The sequence below is a fragment of the Schistocerca serialis genome, chromosome 3, assembly GCF_023864345.2.
Source record: "Schistocerca serialis cubense isolate TAMUIC-IGC-003099 chromosome 3, iqSchSeri2.2, whole genome shotgun sequence".
NCBI lineage: Eukaryota > Metazoa > Arthropoda > Insecta > Orthoptera > Acrididae > Schistocerca > Schistocerca serialis.
This window is the reverse complement of record NC_064640.1, coordinates 55,326,395-55,351,441: the sequence shown is the minus strand read 5'-3', so window position 1 is coordinate 55,351,441 and position 25,047 is coordinate 55,326,395. Positions and strand designations below refer to the sequence as shown.

Below are 25,047 nucleotides of genomic sequence, written 5' to 3'. Positions count from 1 at the left end.
AACCGCGCGACCGCTACGGTCGCAGGTTCGAATCCTGCCTCGGGCATGGATGTGTGTGATGTCCTTAGGTTAGTTAGGTTTAAGTAGTTCTAAGTTCTAGGGGACTGATGACCTCAGAAATTAAGTCCCATAGTCCTCAGAGCCATTGAACCATTTATATCACTTCCTTGGGGAACGCCGGATATTAATTCTGTTTAACTCGATGACCTAGCAAACTCTTTAATAGATTCCTTGCCTGCATTGAAGCGTTTTCCACTCCAAAATTCTCTCAACACTTCATTTTGCTTATTACTAGACCAATACCCATTAATGAAAGCTGTTTTAAATTCCGCTAATGTTTTACATTTCAACATAACATCAGCTGACCAACGCATGGCGTCACCTGCTAAATAGCTTCTAATAAATGAGATTTTCTCTCGTTCAGACCAAGTTGGTGGAATCACATTTTCAAAATCGTTCCAGAAATCTAACGGGTGGATATTTTCATCTGGATCGAGCCGCAAGAACTGCCGACACCCGATAAAAGCGGCGTTTGCAGCTACAATTTGTTGCATACTACCATTACCAGAAGTTACTGAAGCTACTTTACTCTCAATGTTAGCAATGTCAGTACTGATATTTTCTACTCTCATTTCAACATTATCTACCCTTTGCACAATATGAGTAGTATCAGTTTTGATTGCGTCTACTTCTGCTTGACATACGTTTATTTTTATATTAACATCTTTAATCCTATCTGAGCACAGTACAGATTCTGCCTCGATCTTTTCTGTTAACTTGTGCTCCAGCTTCGCATCTTCCATTTGGAAGTCTCTGCGAACCTCAGCAACTTCGGATTTTACTGTTTTATACATTTCAGAAAATTGTTGAGCAACCTTTTTCTTAATATCCTCATGGTTGTAATCAATTTTATAATTCAAACTGTCCAGATCCTCTTTCAACTTATTGCAACGAGCCCTGAAGGTATTGTCCATTTCCTCCAATCGTTTATTAAAATTAGTTTGGCTGGCCACAATCTCATATTTTAATTCAGCATTATTGGTTTCTAATTTATTGTCCATTACCTCAAACCGTTTATTAAAATTGGTTTGACTGGCCACAATCCTGTTATTTACCTCAATTATATTAGATTTTAATTCAGCATTGCTGGTAGCTATTGCTTGTAATATAACATTTAAATCAATAGCCCCAGTATCTTTGGGTTGCTCACTAGCTGGCTTTTTATCACACTCAGGTGATGAAAAACTAGCTCCAACACAAGAATCATCAAAACTAAATGAAACTTCTGATTGATCAGTCATACCTAACTTATCCTGTTTAAACTCTACCATCTCTGATGACTGTTTCGTTTTTAACTCATCAGATAAACTATCATCCAATAAATTAACAATTTCTGCTTTCTGCTTTACTACAGGGCTCTCTGTTATTGAATCATTACCCCTTTTCACACTACTGCCAGGAGACAATACTTCATATTTCACCTCAACATTACTATTTTCATGCATATTTACACTTGAACCGTTGTCTGGATTTACAGTTCCCTCAACAGACATAGCTTCTGATTTAAGTTTAACCTCGGTTTCTTCTGGCAGTTCCATTTCTGACAGTCTTTTAGTGCAGGGTAGTAAAATTGTTAACAGCTTTTCACTTAACTTAGTTCCTTCTGCACGACGTATGTCGTCGCCTGCGCGGCGTAACAGGATTACTGATGCGGCGCAGCGCTTTGAACTGCAGACGGCAGTCCGACGGCTGTTGTGTGTTTGCGTGGCCCGCAACTGCAGGCGTGGCTCCGGTTGCTCCGGCGGACGACTGCGATGAGGCGAAACTGGCTTCTCGCGATGCCGGCAGCGCCGCTAGACTCGGTGCCAGCTCCGTCAATCCAGATGCGTTGTTAATCCAATTGCGTCGTCCACATGCACACGTAACACTTTCACTGTTCTATTACTCAGTTGCATGTCGCATTTCACTCCCGAATTCGAATATTTAAAAATCACTTTCACTTCTACTCAGTTTGTTTCGTTCCCGGCCGATGCACCAATTGTGGGGCGGCTGGTTGGAAAATTTACTGTTGTATAAAATGTTTGAATGTTGAAACACTTCACGGCCGATGCACCATATGTGGGGCGGCGGTTAGAAAATTTACTGTTTTATAAAATGTTCCTATTATTTATGCTGTTGTTTGCCGTTCTCAACACTGGCTCTCTAACTACAATATGTGCAACCAGAAAGTGATTAGCAAAACGTGAAGTCTGTAATTAGAATTCCTAGTGCCCACTTCATCTGAGAAATACACTTATAGCTACAACTTATAGCTCTGAGAAATTAGGAGATTGTCTGGGATTCATAATCAAAAACGATTTTCTAAAATAGTTGAGTATATTCTGAAAGTCACAGATGAAAAAAAAAAAAAATAAGAATCCACACAATCTAACTAACAGAGCAGTTCAGAGTCTAATGCACTGATGCCACTATAACTGTCCAAATTAAATATTTAAATGAATGCTCGCCATAATTTGATGATTATGTTCATCAAACGCCACGCTAAATAATGGTAGAATGTCTGTCCCGCGGCGGCACGTGAAAATACGACATACGCAAACTGAAGATATATCATTAAAGTCATCCCAGAAATAACACTTCACTCGAAAATGATTTCATGGTTACTTAGTACGGCATCCGAGGCTGTTTATAGCAATGATACCGACGCGACGCGACTCCCGACACAGATTGCGTGCTATTCAGCGTCTGGAGAGAACAGGGGCCTTGCTTCCTCGCGCCGCGTTCTTATATATAAAGCCGCGGTGCGGACGGCTAAGGGAACGCCTGATCAAATCGGCTCTCCGAACTAGCCGCTGGGCTAGTAATGCACCACTTTAAGTCGTTGAATAAACCATAGCTTCTTTTGCTGATGGCCGATGAAGCTCTCAATTTAAATGTGCATTCAGCACACAGGTAAGTAATCATAATAAAAGTTTGACGTGGCTAAGTTAAATATTTTGGGCGAGAGAATTAATTTAATTACATTGCACGCAGTAGACGAGCTCTGAACTTGCCCTTTTGAGATACGCTATCGCTATAGTTTTATAGTTGTTCAAATGAAACTTCTCACATCTTTATGGTTATAGCGGATCTCCATTGTACTTAAATCTAAACATCCTAGCCTTATTTATTAGCCTACTTGATCTATCTTGCTTCCTTAAGTTTTAAGACAAAAACCAGAAAATTATGAATTTCAACTAAAATCTTAATTTGTGAGATCCAAAGTACTGTTTCTATTAAATTATTATGGAAAAGGAATCTAAATATAAATTTTTAATTCTCTAGCTCTTTTCTGTTGCGCCAATGATTTTTACAGAAAAACGTCCAAATTTCGAAAATGGTTAAAGTTATCGAACTGATATTCAACACATGTTAATTTAGTATTACTTCTGACATGTTAGAAACATTTTAGGTTATTTACTTGATTTTTAAAGTATTGCGCAACATTTATGACGTCAGAGCTAGTTACAGCGGACTGACTGGCACACAATGGAAAGACTGATGAGAATTTTATACGGCATGTGTAGGCTGCTTCCCTACAGTACGTATCTCTCTGTGAGCGAGTGGTTGTATATAATTGCTAAATGTGAAGCTATTTTATCAGCATACTCTGAGAGGAACCTGACTGGTATACAATTTGGACCAGAGGCCTTGCCTTTATTAAGTGATTTAAGCTGCTTTGTTACACCGAGGATATCTACTTCTATGTTTCTCATCTTGGCAGTTGTTCTTGATTGGAATTCATTGTGGAAACTATTAAAAGCATCTCTCACTAAAGCCACATTAATTTTGGAGCTTCTGTGAAACATCGCCAATTTTGATGATTTTGCATTGTTTCAAATCAGGTATGCTTTTTTCGTTGCATCTGTATTGCAGGACCTAAGTGTGAGCCATTGCACAACTGACATTTTTAACTTGCATGCTTCTTGCATTTCCAAATGTCTCTGTCATTTCAACTTAGAACACGTGGTTGTGAAGTAAGTGGAGTGGTGGGGCCTGACTTCAGCACCATCACAAATAATCTACTAGTGACAGAAATCAGAACTATTACCTTGGATTTTTTAAATTTTCGAAAATTTTTACTAGTGCGGGTGTGCTCTGTGACGGTGATCGCCGATCGTGGTCTGTATTTTTCATCAGGCAGTAGTGCCGGTAGCATGTGTAATGTGTCCTTTAGTGGGCCTAAACATGGAGCTGTCAGTGGCCAAGTGGACACGTGGCGTGGTGAGGTATGGGAGGTGGTGCGGAAATGGCGCCATGGCGGCCCTCCCATTGCGGCATGTGTTTAAATAAAAATGCAGTTATCCCTATCCTATTACACATATGCCGTAAGTGTTTAAACAGCTCACAGTTTCAAACTACGGACAACCATGCACTCACCATTGGCATGTGGGGTAAGAAACATTGTATAAAAATTCAAGCTGTTGTGATGATACAGGGATTTTTACAGTATCAATTATCGCAGCAACGGCATATGACAAGTTCCGCCTGGACTTATTCATGTTATGTATAGTATAACACAGACAATAACTGTAGAAATTATGTTAATTTCTGTTTTGAAACGAACAAATGTGTGTGTTGTTTCTTATGTTTCGTGAGCGGCGCAGTAACTAAGCAGTAACGGAAGGAATCTTCCATCTGGTTCGGAATATGGAAGTCGCCGGATGCAGGCGTGAGAAAGCCGAGGCCGTGTGCAGTAAGAAGATATCGGAAGCTCTTCTTAGATGCTGTGGTCTATGTTTTTAACAGCGAAATTATGTAATGTTGTAACTTAAGTTATATGTCGGAGTTCGATGCTAGCTGTTCTGAAAGAGACACGCTTCATGGTAGATGTACATAGAAATACTCACGTGGCAGTCATCTGTGTAAGGTGTTACGAAATAAAACGTTTTCTGTCTTCTAAAAAGAAAAGCGCTAAAGAATTAATTATCTTGGAAATTGGTGAATCCAGTTTCTTTATACTGAGATGTGCGTGAAGAATAGGAAGAGTAGTGATTTTTGCTGAATGAAAATTTACAACCTTACGGCGCTAAAAGAAAGTGGTTCTAATCTCTGACTTATCGAGTTTAGGAGGAGTGATATAAACTGTCAATCTAGCAATGATTTTCAAAGCATAGTGATCTGATAGTATATATCAGTGAAACGTTATCAGTTTTATTAGTCAAGAGGCGTCTACATTGAACACACATTACGTAATGAATAATTTACTACATTTGGGAATTTTAATACGCTTACAGACATAATTGTGCTTACGGAGATTGGTGTTAACAGTCATCTTTGTTTCGCATACTAACGGATAAACGATGGGAAGAAGAGCTTTGGTTTCAACTCACATAATTACGCCATAAAATAATTTTTCTGAAGCATTTATACTATGCAATTCTCACAATTCGACCTCTAGAGCGGAGTGAACCTGTCTAAATAATAATTTCCCTAATTTTCGGATATATGGAGGTATGGTTAGCTGTGGTCTCTGTGAAGAAGAGAGTGGAACATACTTGGCCTGCGAACTACGTAAGATACGCTTGACCAGAAGAGTCCTTAAGCTTCTGATTACTAATATACCTATAGAGAGATTGTGACGTGGCCCAGCCTGAGATAGTAACTTCTGAATTTGCCAGTAAACTGTGATGTTAGAGTAGTTGGTGAAATTGTTGAGATGTCATTTTAAACTTAAGACAACTGGATTACTTGAATTTACCAGTATTTTGAACTGAGCTCTTGTATTTTATACTTTTGACAAGATGGTTCAAATGGCTCTGAGCACTATGGAACTTAACTTCTGAGGTCATCAGTCCCCTAGAACATAGAACTACTTAAACCTAACTAACCTAAGGACATCACACACATCCATGCCCGAGGCAGGATTCGAACCTTTAGATTCTTTACTTAGTATAAGTGATCTGATAACCATGTAGGCTGTGCGTGTTTGCAGAGGAGCACCTTGACTTCTGTATTTAGCCCAAGTGATCTGGCAATGGCAGCCATGCAGCCAGTGTTTGTGTGCCTACATCTGTCATCTTGGGTCGTCATCTTGTATTCTGACTTGAGAGGGCTGGGGAAACCCAGTTGGGCAAATGTCCTGGCAACCATGCAACCCGTGCTTGTATGGCCAAGCCCATCATCTTGAAATCTAACTTAGCATAAGTGATCTGCCAACCATACAGCCTGCACTCGATTTATACTTGAGCAGTTGGTCTGCGTCTGCCTTCTTGGATGTTTTGAATTTTCTGCCGATTTTTAATTTCTCACTATTTTATACAGGATGGGGCAAATGAAAGTGGCCCAGAGATCAGAGTTCCGAGATACAGAGAAATACAGCAGAGGAAAGGAAAAACAGTACTAACCTGAGTATGGAAGATATTGAAAGTGACCACCATTCATCTCGTGTCACTTTTGGGCCCTGGTTCGGAATGCTTTTTGATTTGTTCAAAACGGATTCTGTCTGACGCCATTTTCGAAATAAGCGTTGCATGCCACTCTTAGTTGGCACCTTGACACCATTAAACTTCTCAGTAAACAACTGACTACGCCGTTTCCACGACTTTCTTGTCATTCCACAACGAACATCCGCTGCTCCACTGTGAGAACCGTCCTCCTCTTGGCACTGATTCACTCACACTGACACAGCCCGCACTACACTCTGGACCGGTGTGGATTACGTGGTGGGCGTAAACATGGTGTGCGCGCACGAGTTGTTATAATCATACATTCACGTCCAATCGTATCCACACGTCCGCGCCAATTTTATTTGCCCCACCCTGTACATAGGCGATTGGCCTAGGTCCACTGTGACGTCAGAGGATCGGGGTGACGGAGGCGAAATATAACAGCAATGCATGATGACGTCAGAGATGATGGACCTGGTATTTCAAATAGAGACAAAATATGAAATAACATTTAAATGAATCCTTGTTACAACTACATTTTATACAGAGACGTCATAACGAAGTGAAGTTTGTTTCTAGCACCGTAGAGAAAAACCGTAATAAGTGTTTATTTGATAAAGGAAAATTCTTCGTGGTTTATAGCCATAGAGCAAGGTAAAATGAAAACATAATTCAGCAGCTGTTGATGGCAGCATTTGTAACAAGCATTTTTAGCAAATGGTGATTCTTTTCATTTCTGTTGATTTCTGTTTCCCTTACACGTACAAGCTCTATAACATTTAGCGCTAACATCGGTGGCTTTCAGAATGAGATTTTCACCCTGCAGCGGAGTGTGCGCTGATGTGAAACTTCCTGGCAAATTAAAACTGTCTGCCAGACTGAGACTCGAAGACGGGACCTTTGCCTTTCGCGGGCAAGTGCTCTACCACCTGAGCTACCCAAGCACGACTTACGCCCCCTCCTCACAGCTTTATTTCTGCCAGTACCTCGTCTCCTACCTTCCAAACTTTACAGAAGCTCTCCTGCGAACCTTTCAGAACTAGCACTCATGAAAGAAAGGATATTGCGGAAACATTGCTTAGCCACGCCTGGGGGATGTTGCCAGGAAGTTTCATATCAGCGCACACTCTGTTGCAGAGTAAAAATCTCATTCTGGAAACATCCCCCAGGCTCTGGCTAAGCCATGTCTCAGCAGTATCCTTTCTTTCAGGAGTGCTAGTTCTGCAAGGTTCGCAGGACAGCTTCTGTAAAGTTTGGAACGTAGGAGACGAGGTACTGGCAGAAGTAAAGCTGTGAGGACGGAAGGTGAGACGTGCTTGGATAGCTTAGATGGTAGAGCACTTGCCCGAGAAAGACAAAGGTCCCGAGTTCCAGTCTCGGTCCGGCACACAGTTTTAATCTGCCAGGAAATTTCATCAGTGGCTTTGTTAATTTATTTCACTGTCTGAAATTTTTGTCAAAATGCGATACTGTTTGTGTGTAGCGAAGGACATCTGTGTACTTTGGAACAAATTGAGCTGTAGAATGTAAAGGGTATTTTTGGTGTTCTGCCCACTCGTCTAGTATATGGTGCCTACGAAACCTCCTCTCTCGGATGGCTAGACAACAGTTCACGAAAATCGTATTACTGACGTTAATTACAGTAAGATAAATGACAATACTTAAGTTTGAGAAATGTACAATGAGATGTCGAAAGCTAAAGGTGACATGAAACATAAGCAATCTCTTCGGTATACATAATTCCAATACAAGTCCAGTAATACAGCACTAAGTCACTGGTGTAGAGCTCGTAGATCCGCTAGACTTGTGTTGCGGCCATGCGGAGCGGTACTTATGTTTTCTTGGCTTAGATGCCGCTCGTGTCCAGGTGTCGTCCCAGAGGAGGGTCTGTCAGCTGACGTCGCCTCACAGCCCTCTCTGCTCTTCTGCTCTTGACCGTCGTGCCGGCGCTTGGCGTTACGCCGGAACATTATTTGTGCTTTGTACTCTTCCGTATCTGAAAAGAGACTCAGATACCACGCAGTGAAAAATATAACATTTTGCGCTCTGTTTTTCATTTTCTTTAAATACGCTACTGGCTTAATTCCTCTTTCCTTTCCACTGACACAACATGACGCAGTGCCTCCCACGTACCAAGACACTTATATCCTACGTAGGACTGAAGTTTAACACATAGGGCGAGATGGCACTGTGTTTAACACGAGACAATGCAATTAAAAAGTGCTTCCGTGTTACGTTCCTTCATCAACGATGACACTTGTCGAGAAAGAAGCTACTGGAAATATATCTAAACCAGAAGAAAAGGAACATTCTGACGGAAAGTGACAGGTTTCTGTAGCTCCAACGTAATCTCTGTACGTCTCCATGCGTTTAAGAAGAATGGTGTCTCCTAGCTTACGATGAAGACTTTTCGTAATTGATGATGAATACAAGGTGGTTATAATTAAACTTTCGCTAATGATAAACGAGAGGTCGTCAGGCAATGAATCTTCATCGAAACATTTGGAATGGCATGTGGAAATGAAATGATAAATTAACCATTGAAAGAAACGACAACGGCCTTACCGCAGTGGCAACACCGGTTCCCATCAGATCACCGAAGTTAAGCGCCGTCGGGCTGGGCTAGCACTTCGATGTGTGACCATCCGGTCTGCCGAGCGCTGTCGGCAAGCGGGGTGCACTCAGCCCTTGTGAGGCAAACTGAGGAGCTACTTGATTGAGAAGTAGCGGCACTGGTCACGAAAACTAACATCGGCTGTGTGACCACATGCCCCTCCATATCCGCATCCAGTGCCGCCTCTCGGATGAGGATGACATGGTGGCCGGTCGGTACCGTTGGGCCTTCGTGGTCTGTTCAGCAGGAGTTAAGTTTTATTGAAAGAAACATATTCTAATTTCCGTATGAGGGGTTCAAATTTGTTAAGTGTGTACCGTGTTTACGTTCGAAGTTACAAACGTTACTCAGAGTGGCAACCATCTCCATCTACGATAGCCTGAAACCGCACTAGAGACTGCTCTACTGCTGCCCGAAACAACGGTGGACCGTGGAATGTTCAGTTGTCCTGACAAAGCACGTGATCGGGCTGAAGTTCACACTCTGCGTGCAGAATTCCCAGCCATGGCAACAGTAACTTCATTGACAATCTGTGGCGCAGCTGGTCGTTGGCTTCTCCCAGGAGCAATTTCCAAATTGCCAGTTAATACGAATTTCCGAATCATGTTCTTCAACCCCGATACGGAAAGAGGACCTCCCCATGTTTCTTTAATACATCGATACTCGGGAAGAACAGCTGCACAATTGCTGTTTTTATAAAACAGCTTTACGAGTAAAGCCTTGCTCAACTTTTCCAGACCTATGCTGACTGTCTGCAGCTGTAATGTACACTTACGCCTATGTTTCAACTCCTACGTCGCAGTACCAGTACCGGCGCTTAGTAGCAAGTCATGGCACATTACTAACAACGCAAATCCTGGAGCGCATAATCTGAACATCATTCCTATGGTAAATAGTTTACGGTGTTCACTGGGCCAAGTAGTGTAAGTTTAATTATAACGATTCTGTACGCTATAAAAGACCGAAATTCTGCCGTCCGAACATTTGATATCGTCGAAGAAACAGTGAACGGTGAGTTGTCTGTGCCCTGCGACGTACTGCCCTGTCAGCTGTGACTGCTAGCCATCGATCATTGTACTCATCAGCGGTGGTCTTGTTCCCGTTGGCAGCGCCAGTAACGGCTGTCGTTACTCTGTGATTCCCACTAGTTTATGAAACCCATAAATCACGTTGGGTCCTCATCTAGAGAGGTGCTAAATCGCTGGTATCCTTGCTCCATCTGTCGCTAAAAAGAAGTCGAGAATGTAGGATGTTTTCTGTACAACAGTCTGCCAGCCCAAAGCGATTAATAATTTTTCAGTCATCACGTTCTAGTGAATATGTATCCGTAGCCGAACTTGCTAATACACGCTAGGATGGTGACCCTGGACCTCATGTAGGATGATTGGACTCGTGGTGATATAAGAATTTTCATTTTTTGGCGTCGGGAATCTGCCACCAAAGATTGCGAAGATTTTTATGAAACACTCGGTGTGTTACTCTAAGTGCGAAAAGCAATGAAAAATATTGTGTTTCACGGTTCCTATTATAGGCTTCTAGGGGTTGTAGAGGGGACATAGCAGTTTTGACAAGGAACCCAAATCCGGAAACGCATCGTTTGGATGTAAAATAAGATTAAAGATCGAATCATTTTTAAATATCCTGCTTCAAGGTACGGTATACAGGGTGGTCCACTGATCGTGACCGGGCCAAATATCTCACGAAATAAGCGTTAAACGAAAAAACTACAGAGAACGAAACTTGTCTAGCTTGAAGGGGGAAACCAGATGGCGCAATGGTTGGCCCGCTAGATGGCGCTGCCATACATCAAACGGATATCAACTGCGTTTTTTAAAATAGGAACCCGCATTTTTATTACATATTCATGTAGTACGTAAAGAAGTATGAACGTTTTAGTTAGACCACTTTTTTCACTTTGTGATAGATGGCGATGTAATAGTCACAAACGTATAAGTACGTGGTGTCACGTAACATTCCGCCAGTGCGGACGGTATTTGTTTCGTGATACGTTACCCGTGTTAAAATGGACCGTGGAATATGTAATAAAAATGGGGGTTCCTATTTTTAAAAAACCAGTTGGTATCCGTTTGACCTATGGCAGCGCCATTTAGCGGGCCAACCATAGCGCCATCTGGTTTCCCCTTCAAGCTAGACAAGTTTCGTTCTTTGTAGTTTTTTCGTTTGATGCTTATTTCGTGAGATATTTGGCCCGGTCACTATCAATGGACCACCCTGTATAATGGCAGAGCTGGACAACGCATGTATGAATGTTTTCCGGATCGCCTCAGTCCACCACGTATCATTTCTTTCGACTACAACAACGGGTGTGAGAAAGTGCTTCGTTCACAACCGTCTGGGTTGACGGTGGTGCTACATGGACGCAGACCAGGATTTGTGGATAGCGTGTATTGTAACATCGTCGTTAATTTTGGGCGTTACTCTAAGAAAAGCAGCACCATTGCAACAGCATGTGATTCGAGCAGGAGGAGGAGGAGGAGATTAGTGTTTAACGTCCCGTCGACAACGAGGTCATTAGAGACGGAGCGCAAGCTCGGGTGAGGGAAGGATGGGGGAGGAAATCGGCCGTGCCCTTTCAAAGGAACCATCTCAGCATTTGCCTGAAGCGATTTAGAGAAATCACGGAAAACCTAAATCAGGATGGCCGGGGACGGGATTGAACCGTCGTCCTCCCGAATGCGAGTCCAGTGTGCTAACCACTGCGCCACCTCGCTCGGTTTCGAGCAGGAAGGCGCAGAGGTGCTGATATTTCATTTCATAAACAAGCCTGTTTACCTACCACAAGACGGTCCAGGTCGTGCTACGTAATCTTCGTGACGTCGTAGAAAAGTCGTCTAACTACGAGCCGGCCTGAGAGAAGTTTCCACACCATTGGGCTGCGAAGGTGTTGATCTGTACGTGTCTGGAAGCAACGTATCGGTACTACATACACGCCATTTACCGCCATAAATTCCCTCTGATTCTGGCAAACCTATGCACAATCTGACAGCACCCTTCTCGTCACCAGTGTCACCCAAGTCTCCACCGGTACACGGGCAAGCGAGCACCCGACGGCGGCCTGGGCAGCCTTCTCCACGAGACACTTCACGGGGTTAAGCCCGCAACAGTGGACACAGAGCCTTACAACGGATGAGCCACCTCCATTCTCTACGGCAGCAGCCGAACTTCTGCCTTAGAGAGCAACGGTTGGCGGGCAGGACGATGCCCTTGCGAGTTTCTCTTCCGATAACAGTGGACCTCTACGAGAATCCACGCAGACGTTCGCGCCGCTGACACTCCACGCCCGCACTGTCCTAACAGGGACACGTGGTACTGAGTGAATAAACGGGAGCCGGCCGGAATGACCGAGCGCTTCTAGGCGCTTCCGTCTGGAACCGCGAGACCGCTAAGGTCACAGGTTCGAATCCTGCCTCGAGCATGGATGTGTGTGATGCCCTTAGGTTAGTTAGGTTTAAGTAGTTCTAAGTTCTAGGGGACTGATGAACTCAGATGTTAAGTCCCATAGTGCTCAGAGCCATTTGAACCATTTGAATAAACGGGGTCAGCGAAGTGGGACGCTGACGTCATCCACGTAGCATTCTGCCACGGCCATCAAGCAGCTGACAGCTCAGCCGGTAGACCAAGCGCCTGCAGGGGGCATCGTAACACTTCGATCATTGTAACACAAACTGAATAAAAGATGTTTGTCCTTGCAGCCAGGCCGGCCGCGGTGGTCTAGCGGTTCTAGGCGCGCAGTCCGGAGCCGCGCGACTGCTACGGTCGCAGGTTCGAATCCTGCCCCGGGCATGGATGTGTGTGATGTCCTTAGGTTAGTTAGGTTTAAGTAGTTCTAAGTTCTAGGGGACTGATGACCACAGATGTTAAGTCCCATAGTGCTCAGAGCCATCCTTGCAGCCATGTTTCACTAGCTACCACTGACCATCCCACAGTCTCGATACGCCGCCTCTCCACCACCTGCGTCAAATACGCTTTGTGGCAAGTGGGGCAGCTCCTGTAGAGAACTCGGGTTACAGCTCATTAGCTTCATTGTGTACGTTCCCTGAAGCGGGAGATTTGAAAGTCAACCGATTTCCAAACTTATTTTAAATCCAAAAGATACATTTTCGGACGTGTTTTTTTATTTTATAAAAACGTTGTCTACTGACTTCCTTCTACAACCCCTGCAAGTCTAATATGAGTTGTGAAATACGCTGTACTTGAGAAAGAAAATTTGTTTATGCATCTCCAAGATTTCTCACTACAAGCTCATTTTCCACTGCTACTGTTTCAGAGATGTTCATGCAATCTGGTGCAAGGAAGAAAGAAAATTATGCACAACCAGTAATTGGCTGTTTCAAATACATCAAAATCATACAGCGCAAAGCAAATAAATTGTGAGTCATTTAGAGTGATTATTTATCTGTTGGCTGGCAAATGGAGGACTCGATAGTTATTGATCTCGAGACCGTGCATCTAAGCCATGCGTGAAATTCAGAATGTGTCCACACTGTCTTCTTGTACGATGGTATGACATATAACTGATGGTGATCCGTCTGTAGGATGAGAATATCATGCGTAGCACCACCTTTGGCGCTATTCAAGAAGAGTTCGCTATATGCTGACAGATTGGCTCTTTCCTCTCATATTCTTAGCTACAGCACAGATACGACACTACGGCTGATACACGTAACGAACATCAATTCGACAGGACAGCGTTTCAAATCCTCGTCAGGCCTATCTGGGTTAGCTTTTCTCCGGCTTCTCTAACTCGACTGAAGTGAATGACTGGGAGGTTTTATTGGAGAGGATATGGTTGAATTCCTTCGCCGTCCTTCCCTTATCCGGGTATGTGTTTCGCCTTTAACGATCTCTTCATCGGCGGGACGTTAAACCTTGATCTTCCTTTGTTTCTTTTTTTACGAAACAATAAACTACGTTAATCATTACGGTCACCTAATCTAAACATATACACTTAAGACAGAAGCGGATTCCCGGAACGCAATATACCAACGTGCGTAGAGTCAGAAATTCCCATATGTTTGATGGTGTGTGCGTGCGTGCGTGTGTGTGTGAGTGTGTGTGTGTATGTGTGTGTAGGCTGAACCTGAAATCCACCGAAAAAAATTAGGGTGCTGTCCAGGGATGTTTTCAGAGCATTTTAATGTAAGAGTCCAGCGAATTCCGGTGGTTCATTACAAGGTTAATGCATTTCGTTTCATTTCGTACCCCTATTTATCTCCAAATCTGTATTTCACCGAAAGCATCTGCACAGCAGTGTTGATGTCTTCGGCACACGCTATGTGTCATGTTTGTAAACACATTTTCTTCGTTCACTCGTGGTACATGCTGCCAACAGTATTAACATTACTATTTGCCTCAAACTTGCATTCAGTACTGCTCGGTTCTCGGTTTTCTTTTTCCACCAGTATTTGCTGTAAGTGAACTATGATACGCAGCAATATGGATAAAATACCTGATGAAGAATTGGCCGAAATGCATCTCGTATATTGGTTCACCGAATGCTGTGGAAGAGCGATAAAAGGACGCCATACTGATCTGGCCGCACAGTAACGATAGCCACATCACAGTACTTTTGTATCTGTATGTACATAGGTGTCTAAGAGAAACCGGATCCTTCCATGTTGCATGATTTGATGACTACATGTTACAGGATTTTTCACTGTTCCGAAGGTGTTTTCACAGAAATAAGGGCAACTAGGATAACAAACTAAATAAAATATTACTCCGTAATGAGTCACTCTTATCTCAAAATACTCAGAAAATATCCCTGAACAACCTCCGAGGTTTTACACAGGATGCATCCACACAGTAAAATAAGTTCTTTTGAATGAACACGCATACACTATGTGATCAAAAGTATCCGATCACCTGCCTAAAAATGACTTATGCTTCGTGGCGCTCTCCATCGGTAATGCTAGAATTCAATATGGCGTTGGACCACCCTAAGCGCCGGCCGGAGTGGCTGAGCGGTTCTAGGCGCTACAGTCTGGAGCTGCGCGACCGCTACGGTCGCAGGTTCGAATCCTGCCTCGGGCATGGATATGTGTGATGTCCTTAGGTCAGTTAGGTTTAAGTAGTTTTAAGTTCTACGGGACTGATGACCTTATAAGTTAAGTCCCATAGTGCTCAGAGACATTTGAACCATTTTTGGACCACCCTAAGAGCTCATGACAACTTCTACTTTCGCAGGCATACGACCAGTCAGGTGCTGGAAGGTTTCTTGGGGAATGGCACCCCATTCTTCACGGAGTGCTGCACTGAGGAGAGGTATCGATGTCGGTCGTTGAGGCCTGGTGCCAAGTCGGTGTTCCAAAACATCCCAAAGGCGTTCTATAGGATTCGGGTCAGGATTCTGTGCAGACCAGTCCATTACAGGGATGTTATTGTCGTGTAACCACTCCGCCACAGGCCGTGCATCATGGGCAGGTGCTCGATCGTGTTAAAAGATGCAATCGCCCGAATAGCTCTTCAACATTCGGCAGCAAGAAAGTGCTTAAAACATCAGTGTAGGCTGTGCTGTGATACTGCCACGCAAAACAACAAGGGGTGCAAGCCTCCTCCAAGAAGAACACGACCACACCATAACACCACCGCCTCCGGATTTTTTCTGTTGACACTGCACACGCTGGCAGATGACGTTCACCGGTCATTCGCCATACCCACGCCCTGCCATCGGATCGCCAGATTGCGTACCGTGATTCGTCACTCCACATAACGTATTTCCACTGCTGAATCGTCCAATGTTTACGCTTCTTACACCAAGTGAGGCGTCGTTTGGCATTTACCGGCGTGATGTGCAGCTTATGAGCGGCTGCTCCATACAGATGTGTGACACAAGTGACACCCAATCACCTGACTACGTTCGAAGTCAGAGAGTTCCACGAAGCGCCCCATTCTGCTCCCTCACGATGTCTAATCACTATTGAGATCGCTGATACGAAGTTCAAAAAATGGTTCTGAGCACTATGCGACTTAACTTCTGAGGTCATCAGTCGCCTAGAACTTAGAACTAATTAAACCTAACTAACCTAAGGACATCACACACATCCATGCCCGAGGCAGGATTCGAACCTGCGACCGTAGCGGTCGCGCTGATACGGAGTACCTGGCGGTAGGTGGCAGCACAATGCACCTAATATGAACACGTATGTTTTTTGGGGTGTCCGGATACTTTTGATCATATAGTGTATTTGAACCAGTGGCGGATACATATTGGGGGGGGGGGGCACGCGGGGCACCCCCCCTCCCTGTTGCGGGGCCGCCCATATTGCCACCCGCGACGCCACCGCAGTCAGCCCGCACACTATTCGTTCGTTTCTTTCGTCAGTCAACTCAGTTGAATCGAGTTAACGAGTAGTTGTACTTTCCTACGCAGAACGCATATCCGCGTCATCGTATTTTATGTTTCTGTCTGGCACATAGGGATCGACTTAGTGGCATAGCTCTGTTGAACGCTCACCCTGACATTGATTGTCCTACTGACGATGTAATTAACCAATTTGCCAGGAAGAACAGGCGCATAGAATTCATCACTTAAGGAAGAGAACCACAATTGTAACTTTTTTATATCATAAGATGGCATTGTCTTGTATATGTGGATAATCAGTTTAAATAAAGCTTTCTTAAACTTTGCATGTGACTTGATTATTTTTTTATTACGGTAAAAGTAAAAGTAGCTCAGAGTATCTTTAGCGCCACCTCCTAGAGGTTTTTTTGTATCCGCCACAGATTTGAACAGACAAAAACGTGTTTAGAATAGTCGCTATCTTTGGGACGCCGACGCTATCTCTGGTTGTATTTTTAATGTAAAGTTCAAATGGTTCAAATGGCTCTAAGCACTATGGGACTTAACATCTGAGGTCATCAGTCCCCTAGACTTAGAAACTACGCAAACCTAACTAACCTAAGGACATCACACACATCCATGCCCGAGGCAGGATTCGAATCTGCGACCGTAGCAGCCACGTGGTTCCGGACTGAAGCGTCTAGAACCGCTCGGCCACCACGGCCGTAGTTCGCTCACTTTTGCTAGTGATATCTTAGAATAAATGTTACCATAGGCAGTGTCCATAGTGATGTCTCTGATTGATACCTCTGGGGTGGGCTTTGCAGAAGCGACTCGCTTTGCCCTGGCTCTCACATGATGTGACGTTCCAATATCCGATGGTCACCGGGTGCCAACATTCTCGTGCGCAGGTGACCGGGTTCGGAAATTTAGCGGCCTTCGGACGTGCACCTGATGAGCGATTAACGTGGGCCAGCATCGAGCTACGTATCTGACTACATCTATTCAGTATATGAGTCTAGTCGCTGAGTAATTGCGTAATAAGGAAATATCTACACTTCTTTTAACCTTCAAGGCATAATTTGACGACGTTTCTCTTGAGTTACATTGGGTTTGATGGTATTAACGTTCATGTTGTTGATGCTCATCCTAGGCAACTACACTCCTGGAAATTGAAATAAGAACACCGTGAATTCATTGTCCCAGGAAGGGGAAACTTTATTGACACATTCCTGGGGTCAGATACATCACATGATCACACTGACAGAACCACAGGCACATAGACACAGGCAACAGAGCATGCACAATGTCGGCACTAGTACAGTGTATATCCACCTTTCGCAGCAATGCAGGCTGCTATTCTCCCATGGAGACGATCGTAGAGATGCTGGATGTAGTCCTGTGGAACGGCTTGCCATGCCATTTCCACGTGGCGCCTCAGTTGGACCAGTGTTCGTGCTGGACGTGCAGACCGCGTGAGACGACGCTTCATCCAGTCCCAAACATGCTCAATGGGGGACAGATCCGGAGATCTTGCTGGCCAGGGTAGTTGACTTACACCTTCTAGAGCACGTTGGGTGGCACGGGATACATGCGGACGTGCATTGTCCTGTTGGAACAGCAAGTTCCCTTGCCGGTCTAGGAATGGTAGAACGATGCGTTCGATGACGGTTTGGATGTACCGTGCACTATTCAGTGTCCCCTCGACGATCACCAGTGGTGTACGGCCAGTGTAGGAGATCGCTCCCCACACCATGATGCCGGGTGTTGGCCCTGTGTGCCTCGGTCGTATGCAGTCCTGATTGTGGCGCTCACCTGCACGGCGCCAAACACGTATACGACCATCATTGGCACCAAGGCAGAAGCGACTCTCATCGCTGAAGACGACACGTCTCCATTCGTCCCTCCATTCACGCCTGTCGCGACACCACTGGAGGCGGGCTGCACGATGTTGGGGCGTGAGCGGAAGACGGCCTAACGGTGTGCGGGACCGTAGACCAGCTTCATGGAGACGGTTGCGAATGGTCCTCGCCGATACCCCAGGAGCAACAGTGTCCCTAATTTGCTGGGAAGTGGCGGTGCGGTCCCCTACGGCACTGCGTAGGATCCTACGGTCTTGGCGTGCATCCGTGCGTCGCTGCGGTCCGGTCCCAGGTCGACGGGCACGTGCACCTTCCGCCGACCACTGGCGACAACATCGATGTATTGTGGAGACCTCACGCCCCACGTGTTGAGGAATTCGGCGGTACGTCCACCCGGCCTCCCGCATGCCCACTATACGCCCTCGCTCAAAGTCCGTCAACTGCACATACGGTTCACGTCCACGCTGTCGCGGCATTCTACCAGTGTTAAAGACTGCGATGGAGCTCCGTATGCCACGGCAAACTGGCTGACACTGACGGCGGCGGTGCACAAATGCTGCGCAGCTAGCGCCATTCAACGGCCAACACGGCGGTTCCTGGTGTGTCCGCTGTGCCGTGCGTGTGATCATTGCTTGTACAGCCCTCTCGCAGTGTCCGGAGCAAGTATGGTGGGTCTGACACACCGGTGTCAATGTGTTCTTTTTTCCATTTCCAGGAGTGTATTTCTATAGTTACGGATACATACCTATGCAGGGTGGATGATGTATTAATATTTGATTTTCAGAAATCATTTGTCATGTTAAGTTCTGGCAGATCCGTTGCGTTCAGTTAAGGCGAGTAGTTTGATTTTTACCTGCATTCTGACACGAATATGGAGATGTGATTAGATGTGAGTGTGTGATATGTACTTTTACTGTTTCATGCGGGCCGAGGGACGCCTTTTTCCGCGCCATGGTAAATTTAACTGTATTATTGCTCGATATGTTTGCCCATGTTATTAGTTGATCTAGCGAATCTTTGTTGTCAATAGTAGGCATCATATTGGGAAGCAGGCTATGTTTTATATCAGTGGCCAGAGGGCTCGCTCGTGAACTACTGTACAATATTTTAATGAAATAATAAGAAACACGAAGTTCAAAGCGTCATGCTTTCTACTTAACAAAGGATTCCATAACCTCCATTTCCTTCCCCTGAGGACATCTCTGATTTTGGAACTGAATTATTTCTCGTATATTGCACATAGTGTGATTCGAACCAGGTAAGATATTTTACAACTTAAGTGTCGCTACGGACATATGAACAGTAAAAAAGAGCAAGACCATTACTTAAGTTAATATCTTGTTCCGTTGTGCAGAGTATTCATGTAATCTCAAGCTGGTTCCTTAAATCATAGGTGCCTTAACTCTTATAACAATCACTGAGGAGTGTTAGAACCACAGCTGAAATTAGCTTATACATGATCAATGTTACATACACGGAGGACCACTATCAATATTGATGAATATTTTAAAACGTTTATAGAGTTGTCAATGGCGGTCTTGATTTCTCTAAACTGTGTAAGGCGAATAAGGAGCTGATTACTTTGAAAGGTTCACTCCCGGTTTCTTTCCATATCCTTGTCGAATTTCAATTCACGCACCGTTTCTTGCCGTATCGTTCCAATCTAATCTTCCTTCCTCTTTCTTTAATGCGACTTCAATAATTAACACTGGGCAGAGTCGTACTGTATCTTCTTTGTCGAAATTCACGAAGACGAAGCGTAACTTATTTCAAAATATCTGTTGCGCAGGCAAAGGTAAGTGCTGATTTGTGGTGAGAAAGACTCCGGTCGAGTAAAGATGTTTTTATTCGGTTTTAGATATTATATAGTTTCTTTAAATAATATCGGGAAGTAGTGTAATTTATTCCTTAATAAAAGCTGAGACCCTGGAAAGTTCATTGCAAAATCACTTCATTTCTAGTTATCTACGTGCCTTACATAGAAGACAGATGCAACTTATTTCAGTATCTCTGTGATATTCGTATTTTAATGGGTTACTGTAGCCTTTGTGAAAAAAAGCGCACGGGCACGGTATGTTTTTCAAGACGTTTAAAACTGGGCACAAATCTGTATACATGTTCATTTATCCCGCCCGGATTGCCCTCAGTGGCCTGATGAATACACCTTTGTTTGTGGTTCGTCTAAATGCAAATGAAAAGAATGTCATCTGTCTGCCAGATGAGTTTCGCCTCTTTTATTATTCAAACAGCATTGTCATCAACCTGAAAACATTTACATTAATAACTGATTTTGATTGCAGTTTTTCGCATATGTATGTACTTCATTTGATAGTCTTCAGGTAGTACTTTTCGGCATTCTACAGTTAACACAATCGTAAAAGTACGTAAATATTCATACTAGTTGTCTGTTGTTGACGCTGCAATAATCAGAGTTTCTAAAATCGTGGTGACAGTTATAGCACTCTTGTACTGTAAAGATTGTTACTATGTGTTCAGGGAATTAGTGCTGATAGACAGCCGACACTTTAATACGCGTCTCTAGAGCCAAAAAAATGCAACATTTTACTAATAGATGAGGTGACAGGTAGTTTATCATTGTAGGAGTATATGATAACAAATTCATACGAACTGAAACACACACTTCACAGTAAAAGGTGCCAATCAGTCGCATCAGCACACAGTTACCCTCCTCTGGCGACAACGCAGGCGTGTATTCTTGCATGCAAACGATCATAAAGATGCTGAATGGCATCTTGCGATAGACTGTCCCAAGTATCTTGCGCCTTTTATTCCAATTCGGCAATGGTTACTGCAGGCACTGAAGAACGAGTAATTTCCCGCTTCATCGTGTCCCATAGGTGTTCAGCTGGCGAGAGATCTGATGATCTTGCTGGTCATGGCTGCTGTTGTACATCACCAAGAGCAGCCTTATGTGGACGTGCATTGTCCTGCTGAAAAAACAACTTCCTGTCGAAGAAATGGCAGTAGCACGGGGTAACAACCTGTACAATGTAGCGGGCACTGGTTACTTTACCCTGCAGAAACACCAAATGTGACCGCGAGTTGTAACTAACGGCCCTCACTCCGTGAAGCCTGTGATGGGACCTATGTTTCGTGCACACTGGAACAGGCGGCTCACCAGGTCTACCAAATATACGTGTACGTCCATCACTCGGATACAGACAGAACCTACTCTCATCACTATTTATTTAGTTGTTTATTTAGCGTACGGCAATATAAACTGAACTGCACGTAATATTCATAAATTGCATAATTTTACAAAATAAATAGAAGTAAACAGCTAAATCAACAAATTAATATCCAAATTTTCAACCATCGACATCTACATCCATACTCCGCAAGCCACCTGACGGCGTGTGGCGGAGGGTACCTCGAGCACCTGTATCGGTTCTCCCTTCTATTCCAGTCTCGTATTGTTCGTGGAAAGAAGGATTGTCGGTATACCTCTGTGTGGGCTCTAATCTCTCTGATTTTATCCTCATGGTCTCTTCGCAAGATATACGTAGGAGGGAGCAATATACTGCTTGACTCCTCGGTGAAGGTATGTTCTCGAAACTTTAACAAAAGCCCGTACCGAGCTACTGAGCGTCTCTCTTGCAGAGTCTTCCACTGGAGTTTATCTATCATCTCCGTAACGCTTTCACGATAACTAAATGATCCTGTAACGAAGCGCGCTGCTCTCCGTAGGATCTTCTCTCTCTCTTCTATCAACCCTAACTTGTACGGATCCCACACTGCTGAGCAGTATTCAAGCAGTGGCGAACAAGCGTACTGTAACCTACTTCCTTTGTTTTCGGATTGCATTTCTCTAGGATTCTTCCAATGAATCTCAGTCTGGCATTTGCTTTACCGACGATCAACGTTGTATGATCATTCCATTTTAAATCACTCCTAATGCGTACTCCCAGATAATTTATGGAATTAACTGCTTCCAGTTGCTGACCTGCTATATTGTAGCTAAATGATAAGGGATCTTTCTTTCTATGTATTCCACACTTGCCTACATTGAGATTCAATTGCCATTCCCTGCACCAAGCGTCAATTCGCTGTAGATCCTCCTGCAATTCAGTACAATTTTCCATTGTTACAACCTCTCGATATACCACAGCATCATCCGCAAAAAGCCTCAGTGAACTTCCGATGTCATCCACAAGGTCATTTATGTATATTGTGAATAGCAACGGTCCTACGACACTCCCCTGCGGCACAGCTGAAATCACTCTTACTTCGGAAGACTTCTCTCCATTGAGAATGACATACTGCGTTCTGTTATCTAGGAACTCTTCAATCCAATCATACAATTGGTCTGATAGTCCATATGCTCTTGCTTTGTTCATTAAAGGACTGTGGGGAACTGTATCGAACGCCTTGCGGAAGTCAAGAAACACGGCATCTACCTGGGAACCCGCGTCTATGGCCCTCTGACAAGGGGAGGCCGCCAATTGTGAAATTCAGATTCGATTCATACTGCGCATAATAAAAGCTCATGGCCAGAGGTGTAATGTGGCAAAGCACCAAGATGCACTTAGCCGTTGTCGAGAAAATCGACAGTTAAAAGAAACCGTTGCGGTGAAATACTCTGTACGAGTAACAACTTTTTACAGCGTCGTGGCGCAGCGGTAAGCGCTCGGGTTCGTAATTCAAAAGTCGCAGTATCGAATCTCGCGCCATGCAATTTTTTTAATTATTAGTTTTTTGTAATTCACACACACACACACACACACACACACACACACACACACACACACACACACACACATATATATATATATATATATATATATATATATATATATATATATATATTGATGACTTGTCTATGCACCTTGGTGAAGGCGGATCGCTCTCCAATTGTACCGCCTCCATTTTTCCGTTTGTTTAACAGGGTGTACCAAAGCTCTCACGTCCGCACTGATTATATATATATATATAATTCCCGGTAATCAGTTGCAACAATTATGCATATAATAAGTTGTTGAAAGTCGTTTGTCGTGGAAAAACTGGCGACTTCGGACATTATTATGTTTTCCGCAAACAAAGTTGTATTTCACAAATGTTATTAATTGTCTTCATAATGTTAACCACGTATAGTTAACGGAAGACGTAAAAACGATATTCCGAAACGAATGCGTATAGCCTAACGTTCGAATTAGAATAGAGACCCCACGAACACAAATTTGCTGTGGCAGGTATGAAATAGAAACTCCGTTACTCGCTCGTTACACTTGAAGGACAGATGTTGAATGGGCCGAAACGAGCCGCCACATAACAGCGTAGTTGCCTGCTAACTTCGAAAGAAGTTAGATGCGGTCCCTAGCGCAACTTACAACATCGTCGAAAATCAGTGCGGACGTGAGAGCTTTGGTACACCCTGTTAGACAAACGGAAAAATGGAGGCGGTACAATTGGAGAGCGATCCGCCTTCACCAACATGCATAAGCAATTCATTAATGTTTGAATTATAAAAACTAATAATAAAAAAAATTGCATGGCGCGAGATTCGATCCGGCGACCTTCGGATTACGAACCCGAGCGCTTACCGCTGCGCCACGACGCTGTAGAAAGGTATTAATCGTAGAGAGTATTTCACCGCAACGGTTTCTTTTAACTGTCGATTTTCTCGACAACGGCTGAGAAGTGCATCTTGGTGCTTTGCCACATTAGACCTCTGGCCATGAGCTTTTATTATGCGCAGTATGAATCGAATCTGAATTTCACAATTGGCGGCCTCCCCTTGTGAGTCTCGTGGACGAATAGCGCGAGTAGGGTTTCACACGATCGTCTTTTTCGAAAACCATGCTGATTCCTACAGAGTAGATTTCTAGTCTCCAGAAAAGTCATTATACTCGAACATAATACGTGTTCCAAAATTCTACAACTGATAGACGTTAGAGATATAGGCTATAGTTCTGCACATCTGTTCGACGTCCCTTCTTGAAAACGGGGATGACCTGTGCCCTTTTCCAATCCTTTGGAACGCTACGCTCTTCTAGAGACCTACGGTACACCGCTGCAAGAAGGGGGGAAGTTCCTTCGCGTACTCTGTGTAAAATCGAACTGGTATCCCACCAGGTCAACCAGTTCGCGAGATGCCTCAATTACTTAAATCTTCTACATTTCGATGGTAAGCTCGTCTGCTACAGTTTCTTATAATGTATTCGCTAGTCTGATGTTCATTGCCGCAGTCGATTTGAGAAGATGAAGCCATTCCCCATCGGTGGAGGCTTTCTGCTAGTGTCGTGGCCAGTACGAATACTATTAACTGTTTTCCCAGCACGTCGTGGTAGTTATATGGCAGCTGGTCTTGTGCCAGATCTTATGAGGATCTGATGTTCCTCATTGGCAATGTTATTCCATGTTTCTGACCACTTTCTGCTCAAGCTGAAATCCACTCTTGCAGCGATTCTGTGGTGACTGCTTGGATTTTAATCAGTTCATTCTAAATTCAGGAACATCAGAGTGGAGGAGCTGAAGTATTTTAATTACTGTTTCATACTCCTCGAGAACAGTACTCCGTCTAAGAAGATATGGTGGCGAAATGTGGAGTAGAGGTGCTAACCAGTGAAGAGGAGTAGATCTGTTGCAACCTGTTATTGTCCTCATTGCTGCATTTAGCTGAATGTCGATTTTAAACACATGTGAACTATTAAGCCACACTGGAGCACGGCAGGAGAATAGACGAGTCCTAAGGGAGAACATCGTAGTGTTGTACGTCTTGCAGCACATGAGGTACTACTCAGCTTCTGAACGATGTTATTGCGCGATTTCAGATTTGTTGCGGTGTTTTCTATGTGTTAATTGTACGATAATGTTCTCTCA

General features: G+C 44.0%; 1 pseudogene; it reads left to right on the top strand.

Moving 5' to 3' along the window:
* Positions 1-8,979: 8,979 nt before the first annotated feature.
* On the top strand, positions 8,980-9,097 carry LOC126471761 (5S ribosomal RNA; annotated as a pseudogene).
* Positions 9,098-25,047: the final 15,950 nt, after the last annotated feature.